Source organism: Lipophrys pholis (assembly GCF_963383615.2).
Source record: "Lipophrys pholis genome assembly, chromosome: 16".
Classification (NCBI taxonomy): Eukaryota; Metazoa; Chordata; class Actinopteri; order Blenniiformes; family Blenniidae; genus Lipophrys; species Lipophrys pholis.
In genome coordinates this window covers 14,752,541-14,763,806 of record NC_137634.1, presented here as the reverse complement: position 1 = coordinate 14,763,806, position 11,266 = coordinate 14,752,541, and positions in this window count along the sequence as shown.

Sequence of the window (11,266 nt, the reverse complement as noted above, 5' to 3'; positions counted from 1 at the left end):
CCTCAGCAAATTAGATAAATGGATGGAAAATCTCTTTTATGGTATCCATTTATAATAGTCTGTCTCAAAGAAAAATAACAATATTTCTGGCATAAATCTGACCATTATTCAAGATGTAACTACAACTCTGTCTCCCAAGATTCTCCTGAGATACTTCAGCTGAAAAGCTACTTCACTGCTGATTAATGTTGCGGTTAAAGGCTGATTAATTCTTCAAGATAATGTCCTCAACCATCAAACAACACGGCAACTAAAAGTAGCAAGTGAAGTTTGAGAGTACGAAAAAGGGGAAGGTTGTGTAATGATGCCTCTGGAGACGTGCCCACTCTACCTGCAGCGCAGCAAACATGCCAGTCAAGCACCAGGTGGTCAGAACCCTGCGAAGCCCTCACATCTGTAAATACAAACACGCGCACATCAGCAGCGCAGGAGCACATGTACAGCTACATACACACCTAGCTCAGATGTGGAGAAGGACAAGTAAAGAGTTGATGACAGAGAAGAAAGTCCAGACAGTCTTGACATCCTTGTTTTTTTTTTTTTTGCCTTTTCTTTTTTTGTGATTCAGGCACCAGAAGCTGTGAGGCCTCGGTTTAGACAAGCTTGTGCCATAGAGGGCAGACTCGATGCAGGCTTGAGACTTCAGTGGGGGACGCGACTGAAAAGACGAGATGGCAGCCGTGAATGCGTGAATGCGTGCGCGCGCGCGTTATTAATTTACCACTGTTGAGGGGATTTAAATCTATTTGCATATCTACACTGTTGGGACCAAAACGTAGGTCCCCTGAAGGAAATGCATTGTAATATTACATGAATACTTCTTATCAATCCAGACTCTTAGACTTAATGGAAGAGTGAGGGTTGGGTTTAAACGAGCAATAGTTACAGGTGAGCTTTAAATGAAAACAATTATTAGTTTTTTTTGATCAATGCATGTTTCAAAGTTTGAATGAAAAACATGCGTGTGTGTCGCTGCTACTATCAGCTCAAATTGTTCCTCTTAAAGTCACTTAGCATTCAGTTCATCTTAAAAGCATCTTACAAGAGAGTATTCCTTGATTTGATAACCGCCTTGACACATGCTTACAAATATTACACGTCAGTGACAATGGAAACAACACATGTAAGATAAGTGGGTGTCTTTCCCAGAATGCTGGACAAATACGAAAAAAACTGGAAAATACATTTTACGAACGACAGATTGTGTAATATCTCCTAAACTGTCTGCATAAGTCGACGTTTCCAACTGGCCATCATCAGCCATGATCAACTGTCATTTTCCAATATATTCACTCAAGTATCCACCAAACTGAGGTCAACTCAAAACAATACTTCGATATTTTCGCAAAACAAGCTCAAGGTGAGGAGTGTCTCTACTTGCATCAAACAGGTAAAGATACTATAACGTGTGCAATATGTTCGCTCATTCGTCTACTCTTAAATAATAATTTACAGCACAATTTTTCACCAAGTTGAATGATCAGTGCAGAGCTTACGATTGTTACAGGGAAGTTACATAGTACAAAAAGAGGTGTACAAAAATATAAACAGAAAAAGAGCAATAGTTTCCAACTGTGCACTTATTCTGGCAATATTTTCTTTTTATTTCTGTTTACTTTTGTTACACAACATGCACACATTTTACCCCAAAATGATTTGATTACTCTTTAAATAAGCACAAAAGAGAAGCTGTGCCACAAACATTACACACGCTTGAATTTAATAATACACAATGAAAGGTTTGCAGTGGGATGCAAACTGATATAAAACTTTTTGGTGGGAAAATAGAAGAAGCAGAATTGAAAGATAAAAGCTAAATGGAGAGCTGCAGTCCTGAGTCAAAGGAAATTACATTCCTGCTGGACTGAAGAGGAAAGGGAGTTTTGACCAGATGGAAAAATGGAGGGTTGCTACTGAGAATGGACTGCAACACCTCCAGCTGCTGCAGAACACAGGGCAGAGGAGGAAGAATTGTGCCGGATCATATTCCACTGATGGAGGGAAATTGCTACCTTTGTATGCTGTGGATGGGAGTCTGGAACTGACCGTCCTGAAAAATAAAGCAAATTTTGCTTTAACAAAATATTTGTTCACATTGGAAACCACAGGGTTGTACTATGTCTTGCACCACTGTGTGAGCAAAATCTAATTGCTGTTTGGGTGAAAATATTTTTATCTTATGATTGACAAAAACTTTTAAAAATGATAACCGTTTTTAATCGACGCTCTCGGTAAATAACAATGCGAAAGGATGCAACTGGGGAAACTTGCTTCTAATGTAATATCCGGTCTATTGTAGCGGTTGAAGCAGCCATGACTCTTTACTTCATTAAATCCATCTTCCACTGCAATTCTACACTCACATTGGGGACAGGCGATGTTTGTTGTTTGAGGCGCTGGAGTCCAATCCCACCTCGCAGGTCGCCCATCTATCACAAGGCCGACGCAAAGACACCCTCACAACAAAAGCAAAAAAATAAAGCAATCTTTAGTCAAACGCGTCTTATAAGATTGGGAGAATGAGTAAATGTGTCTGAAGAAAACAGAACATGAGAACATGCAAACTTCACTCTTACGGAGATGCATATGTATAATTATTTGTATTCCTTGGTCTGATCTAAAAGCCACGATGGTGATCACTGACAATGTGAAGTACAATGTAACAAAGGTCTCAGAATCAAACAGGTGCCTACAATATACTACATGAATCATCTAAGCACTTGACTATTTCATTCGTCTTTGTTGGTCATGCTCATTCTACAGACAAAAGATGAAAGAAGAGCAGTGCCCGTGATTGATCTTGCGCAATTAATACCAACGCGAATAACAAAAAAAAAAAAAACACCAGGGGAATATTTCTTTATCTATGAAGGAGATCTGAGTTGGAGACAGAGATATATTCCGAGTCTGGGATGATCTGCATTTACATTTTTTCTTTCTTAAAATCATTAATCAGAGCAATGGCTATAACCTACATTTTAAATAGGGCAATTCATTACATCATTTAGAGAAACAGAAAGAGCCATTTGTCCAATTCATGCCAGAAAATGACTGAGATAAAAATAAAGCAATTCATATTCTGGGCTGATTAACTAATTCGGCTAGCCTACTTCATGCAGCTTGTCATTGTAGTGTATTATGAGACATGTTTAGGCACCAGTTTGATGAAAAGTGCCTGGTCACTCGATCGATCATGGTTACATACAAGCAAATCAACACAAATGCAGATACAATCTACGCAGAAGAAGTAAATCCTTATTGTTTTTGTGTGTGTTTTGAATATAGGCATTAGATCTTCGAATGCACAAATTAACCGGGTGCTTCAGTTTTTAGATGTCTTGTTCAAAGGAGATCTGAACACCTGGCGGTCCATGAGCTATACGTGCTTATTATTGGTTTTACAGGCAGGGTATAGATTATCTTAGGTACGTTTGAACCACATATCAATTCATGTTGTTCTTGATTGAATTGCATTGAAATTGATTACATTTTAAAACATCAAACAACCATATTGTTTTTTTTTTATATATATATATATATTATTAAACTAGTAGAGTTGTGTGTTTTGTGGCTCCCACAATAATAAAAGTAGCCTCTACCTAGTCAATAGGTTGTTTTTGGTTTATTTACTTGTTTTTATATTTTCAAATTACTGTTCATATTGAACTTAAAAGCTGTATTTATATGTTTTACCCTCACTTGATTTCCCACAACTCTACCTTTTTTCTGCTGTGCATCAAATTCCAATCGGGTAAGCATCTGCTCAGAATTCACAAAACAACCTGTCACATTTACGCTGGGAAAAAAAAATAAAAAATTAAGCTTTCCAGGATATTGCTCATTTTCTCCTTCTGCTGTTTGGGATAAGAGCTATGATTTATTCATTTCGAACCATTTCGGGCTTTCGATGGTATTCAGAGCCTGTTTTTGCTTTTAATCAGGAGTCGCATTTTTGTAAGTTAGCACTATTCCTAGCTCACCCCGTGTCCTTCGTTTGTAGGTATCTGTGAACATGAGTATGTGTATGAAAACACTACATACATCCAGGTATTTCAAAGACAATAGGATCACTAATGTGGGTGCATCACAATTATTGTGTGTCTCAGATCAAGTTATAGGGCTTATCAGATATTATAGCGCTGAAATTACCAGAAGAGTATGTAGATGAGACATTGCGATGCATGCTTGAGGTTGCAAAGTCCTGGGTGATTAAAGTAATTTAAAAATAGACTGCTGCCTGTGAGAGGGGACCAACACTCAAACATGCACACCAACAGATTGACGGATAAAAATAAAGGAAGATGGTCCTCCACCTAGTCATTATGATGGTACTTGTGCATTCAACAACATGGACTATTATTAACTATAGTGCTGTAGCTTGGGGTTTTACAGTACGTTGACATGCCCGTCAAGTCCTCCAAGTACAGTTCATGTCAATGTTTTTCAGTTTAAAATGTGGTTTCACTCAAGCTTTTGTTAGTGTTGTAGCAATTCTAAGACAGATTGATTTGTTTGCTGGGTGTATTTCCAAATGTCATTTATTAAAAATGAGCTTTAAACATTCAATGTTATTTTTCTTTTCACGGTACATTCAAGAATTACGATTAATGTGAGACTTTATGGGATCATGGCCAGCAAAAGTGCATGTATACTCTTAATCACTTGGATATATTACAGGAGAGTGTGCTATAGCCTTTGTCATGCTTATTTTAATCTGTATCATCTTGATGACTATAGCCTCAAAGGAAGACCTCACAGAGCAAGTTGGAGTTTTTTGTATATTAGGCAATCCAAGAATTCTGAACAACAGCTCCAAGCAAAATATACAAAAGTTTTCAATAGGTTTTCACTGTTTGCTATGCAAACAGCAACACAGAGAAAACCGAGACATGCAGCTCAAACAGAACTGATGTATATTCCTTGTCTACATTTGAGTCTGTCTAAATTCAAAGTTCAGTTTTATTGGTCCAGAATTTGTGTTTCCAAATTACTATGGGAAGTTGGATCCCTCCTGATTAGGGTGCAGCTGTGAAATTTGGCTTTGGAATTCACCGAAAATCCTGAACTTTACCTATCGCACTCTGATCCAAACAGAGAGACAGAAGCACAGGACTGACCAGCCAAGTGAGGACTGGATGGTTTGAGTGTGAATGATGCGACCAGTGAATTCTAATGTCAGACTTTATGGCCAAGTATCTGTGTATTTGTGGAGTAAAATGTGATAGATGGAGTTGGATCAAGAAAATTGGCAATATGATAAACAGTAGATATAAATGAAATAAAGCAAGCTATACATTATATTTTTGACTTGTACGAGTATTTGTGTGATCTCTTAAACATGTTCATGAAAGTGAATATTTTATCTGTATTTTTATGCTCATCGGCGAGACTGAATCTTCATTGATTCCTGTTTTATATCAGCTTCCACGTGTGTGCACGCAACATCAAGTTTGTACATATTTTTAGTGTGTGTGTGTAAGTGTTGTCCAATACTAGTGCTCGGAGCTTCAACTTGACCTGACATGAGATTAAACTGACCCCTGGGAACAAACAGTGATGTTTTAAGGTTAGATTGAGATGAGTGTAACGGTCATTCTCATACTCACAAATCCATTGTCACAGCGGGCGAGAAAAAAAGCTGAGTCACTCAAGTTTGGGATCAGTGTTTTTTACAAGGACGTTTTGACACATGGACAGGGGGAGATGGGGAATTGAACCATAAATAGAGGAATGGTGGAGCAGTGCATTAATGTGCTCGCAAACTGTACATGCATGACAGATCCTCAAAGATCCTCAAGTAAGTTTTAATATTTTCCTCTCAGCCAAACCTTGCAAAGGATGATAATGGTCCTTACATAAATAAGTGCCATACATTTGTAACCAAAAGGCTATTTTAGGATTTTTTTTTTTTACCTTGTACAATTTTATCAAACAAATCCATACTGATACATTCAGAAGATGACAAATGTTAGGTAATGGCAGGCTATATGATGATTGTATATAATTTGCTTTGGAAAATCTGTCACAGAAGCATTTTTGTTTTTTTCATCTGACTTCATTCAATGTTCCACCTGCAAATGTACTTACACATTTCTCTATCCGTTTTTTTTGCTTTAAAATGTCTTTATTAACAGGCAAGGAAACCTACATGTTCACAACAGGAATTATTCAGGTCTGCCCAGTGACTGAGAATCAGTAATTAAATACGGACAATCCGGTTTGGACTAAAGTCAAATGGAACACAATGCCCTCTACTTGAGCATCATTACCAACATTTCACACTGAATAATGAAGCAACGTGCAATGCTAATGCAGGATGAGAGTCAAACGAACAATACCAGTCCTGAGAGAGAATGGCCATGTTGTCATTAATTATAGGATAAGAGCTCTCAAGTTATATGCTGAAAAGTCTGGAAACTAAGAGATGACCCAAGGTTGCACTCATTTCAGTGATCTTACTTTTCTGGGACTTCCTGTTAACCTTTGATCAGGAGAAAGATTATTAGGGTTGACTTTATGAGTTTGACCAGTGCTCTGATGCCACTCTAAGACTTACAGTTGGTTCAGCAGCGAAAATATGTCGAGTCCCTCTTGTGCATATCCTGAATCTCATTAATGCCCTACTCACCCCATTTGGCAGACAGTTCAAACTTCTTCAGAATCTGGAGAAAAGTAGCAGTATGAAGTATCAGCACTGTTCCAACTCTTTAAGTAGCTATCGGTGATTCATTTCCAAACATTGCCGTCAGTTAAATTGTATTTAGTCAGCAACAGCGATGTTTATTTCACAATGCTGAAAGTGGCAGTGACGGTCTGTATCATTTGTGTTTCTTAAGTTTAACTCCAACTTAAGCAATTGTATTGAACTGCAATTTAGATGTAAAGCAAATTGATTTTGTTTCATTTGAGTCGAGATGAGATTTTAATTCAGAGGCATCAAGAAAGAAAGACTCATTTGGTTTCGTGAGCATTGCCATGGTAATTTGTTAAATTTTCAACATCCTTAAGTGTGATACTTTGACTGTTGACAAAGTGCACGTGCATGATAAATCTGCACCATTAAGACACCCTTTAATCATGACCCTTTGCTCATTTCAGGCTCATCAATTTGAAACAAGAAAGAGAAACTTCTCCCAACCATATCCAATCATGCTGAAAAGTCTGCCACATCTGTGGACTCCTTTCATTCTAATAACATTAAAAGATTTCACATTTCAACAAGCATCCACTGGCATAGCCCAAAAGCAATTCTGAGGAAGGTTCTTTAGTCAAGAGGACATTGGGTTACAAACTTCTGAGAGCCGATTTAAAACCTCTAGCCCTGTAGGAAATAGGTTTGATATCCTGTGCTCGGGATTATTGAGTTGTGTATTTACCAATCACCGCGCTGCTTGTTTTGTTGAATGTGCTGTCACAATCCACCAGCTACGACTGAGCAGAGCCTAATGATCTACAGCAATCCCAGTTCATTCTGGCTTTGAGTGATACGTAAAAATTATTGCAGTGTTTACTTGTATAAATTCAGTAAACCTCTATTCCGCACTCCTATCAATTTACACCAAGGCAGCTTAACTCGGGCTACCTCAAGCATGGCTTAGACAGTGTAACACAATGGACTCACTCCTGTACAAATCAACAGCTGACAACTGCTACACACATACACACTAACACAGTGAGTAACATACTCAGATTTTTCTATAAGTCAAATCAGAGAATGCTGACTCTTTCTGCAAATACTTGTCCACTTGATTCCCACACAAGCACGTACGTACAGCACACACATGTCAAACTCCGCTGTTTTCATCAAGACAATGGTGATTTAAGCCGAAACTGCTATTAATGAAAACATAATTAGAATACAAATATCAGGAATAATGATAGAGAATGTTCAATGCATCTCATGAGCCTGTACATGCAGGGACTCAAATGTCATGGGAAAACCAAGAGCTGTGAGACCCCGTCACTACAATAAAAAATGTGTCGTCATTGAATTGATTCACCCAGTCAGTGATTTCTGTCATTTCCAGTGCCCAAACAGGATGATTAGAGAAGGATAGTTGTGAAAGTGGCCGCTCTGCTCAGCTTCTCTCACAAGCTGTGCAGCGGTGGGGTGGAGATCTGTCTCAGCTAGAGTCTCTGGAAAACAGGGCGTAGAAGTCACAGGGAGACTGATTGTGTTACCTTGCTGTGTGTTCCTAGTAATTTGATTGTGTTGGGTCTTTGGTAGCACTTCTAACAGGCTGGGATGGCAGCCAGGTGTGTGGAGTGATGAGCAGGCAGCCAAGACTCTGGTGACTTGTCTTTCCATTTATGTGCTCCATGTGTTTACCATCTTCCCATCTTTCATTGGTGAGGAATTTATCAGTCTGCTATTGGTCGTCATCAGTCAATCTTTTGCTTGGTATTTATTGGGTCCTGCCTTGCTATATTTACTTTTGTCTCTATCCATACATGCACATCTTCCCTTCCACTATTACCTTCACTTAATCACAAACAATTACTAATCAAACCAAACGCTCTGTGTTCACATTCTGCAGGCTTGTATACAAACTTTTCTGCTGACTGATTGCCCGTTTGGTGGGTGGCTCACACCAAGTGGGCTGTTAGATACTGGTAAATGTTTCAATTAAGGCATCAGGGAGCTGTGGATAATGAGTACAACCATCACCTATAACCTTCTTAAGCTTAAAAAAAAATCCCAGCTGGACTTTGGCCGTCAACAATATATGTAGGCAATTTTGTGTGCCTATAGCTTTTTGAAACAATTATCATTTTTATCAAGCCTTAACTATCACTGTAAAAGTTCTTCACATTATCAGAGGGTTTTTTTTGGAAGTTATTGTGAAAATTTGCTCTGGATTATAGTTACAAGTTCTCAATATTCTTTATAAAAACAACTTAGTTACTTTAGAAGTCTCTCTAAAATGGAATGTCTTAATAATTTGCACTTACTGTAGTTGTAGTGACACATCAGTGGTTATTAGTAGTCATTAATGGGTTGTTACCTTCATAGGTCGGGTTTATGCCAATTTGTGAACAAGCATTTATTTCAGGAGAAAATAGTTTGAAGTTGAAATGTATGCAATATATTAGTTAGTTAGTGGATATCGCTCTTGGATGGATGGATGGATGGATGTCACTATAAAACAACAAGACATTTCGACATTAACTAATTGCCTTTCACTGTCCTAAAGCTGTTTATTTTTTGTTAACTCTATGTCATGGACTTGAGCATTGCCCATCAAATAGATTGTTGTCAAACTTAAGGTCATGCATTTTTTTTATCAATAACTGACTTTAAATCTACTTTTATTGAAACTGACAATGGTCACTGTCAAAGTGCGTCGCTGTCTGCAGCTTGCAGCAGATAAACAAGGGCATGTTAAAGCCTGAACAATACACATTTCAATTCGGCCACAGTTTTCACACCACCTGCCTGTGCAATTTCCATCATAATTACTGTAGAGGTTTATGATGCAGTGTGAGCATATCTAAGGCTGCCTGTGTGTGTGCACGTGCATGTGAGTGCGTCTGTTTCTGCATCCATGTGTTTGGTCCCCGATGATCACTAAACAAAATGGAGAGCTGCAAAAAGTTGACAGATTTACAGCTGACGCAAGGACCTCTGGGAGATATGAGTCACTCAGGAACATTAGGTACTGTAGTGTCTCTAATACTACTGCCTCTGCATGTATTTGCCTGGCATTGCTTACATTGTTACGTGATTTCCTGGTACTTTCCCCGTTAGTAGGAACAGTGGATGCGCGCAGGTGCCGGTTTCCATTTCTGTCAGAGGGAAATATGAGTGTGTCCCTTAACAGGGATGTCATCCTCTCATGCTTTTGTTTTCTTCCTTTTCTTGGCTGGCTCGAGCCTCCTTTTATTAGCCAGTGGCCACAGCAACTGCAGTGTTTTCAGAGGCAAATAGTTACATGCTGGGGAATAGATGAGAAACACAGAATTGGGTTGAAGGTAGAGGGAGAGAGGGATGTTAGATGAGGGGACACTTGATTTAGGAGGGGTGCAGACAGGTGAGAGCTGAGAGCCAACAAGTGAAATGGGGCAAAGAGGGTAAGAATAGGTGAGGAGAGATAAATGGGTGTCATATGGGTTAAATTGGTGGATAGCAATAATAAAGTCCACAGCAGAAAAGTGTGCTGCTGAAGAAAATATAGATAACACTGCGAGAATCAGGCATGTGAGGAAAGATCAAACCTCCATTCAACGGACAACACTGATATATGAATTCACCATTGTATTATTAGAAGCTCTTCATTATTCTCCTCTGTCTCTGGGCCTTCTCTTCTGTCTCAATATGTTAGACCATTATCTTCCACCTCTCTCTCTCTCTCTCTCTTTCTCTCCCCCTATCCAGCTGTTTCCATCAGCGGCAGTATATTGCGGGGCAGTGCATTATGGCTGTGCCATTATCTGTGTTACAGAAACTGCCCGTCCACTGATAACAGTAATCAATTACATCTCTGTTCACTGCCATTAAGCACTGAATCAGACATTACTTTGTGTAACTCACTCGCCTGATCTCTACACTTTTTCGGTCTCTAGTTCAAGCATCTCTCCTTCCTCATTATTTCCATTGAAAGGCATTTCTGTGTGTCCTGCGTGCATGCACTGTATGACAATCTCATCTATTCGCCCATGTTGCCAGTCCCCTAAGCTCAGCTAACAACCAGCATGGTGTATGATTTGCCTGTCTTGCCTTGCCCTATTGTATCTATACTCTTTGAACCTAGCTGGAACCATCAAATGTCTAGATCAGTGTTTTTCAACCTTTTTTGAGCCAAGTACATTTCTTACATTGAAAATATCCCACGGCACACCCCCAATCAAAAAAGTTACAAAATGACATATTGTAGCTTTTTATATCACATATAGTGACAATATTGTACAGTTTTTACAGATTTTGTTCCAAAGAAAATAGTTCAATAAAAAAATGGTGCAAAACTATTTTAATACCAAAAAACAGAAAAATACCATTTGAATTTTTCCTATATTTATCCATCGCTTTCTTATCACCGCACCCTCTCCCGTGCATCACTTCTTCTGCTTTTGGTCGCTGTCATCCTTACTGTTGCATTACTGCTCACTCATTATATTATTTAACATTAACAGGGTAGGTATTAATGTACTCCCTAGTGCCACCTGCTGGCAAGGAATCATTGCCAGTGACCAATCTTTTTGAAGGGGTCATATTATGCAGCTTTTCAACACTTTCTCATGGGTCTCCTTGGTCCAAAAATGCTGTATT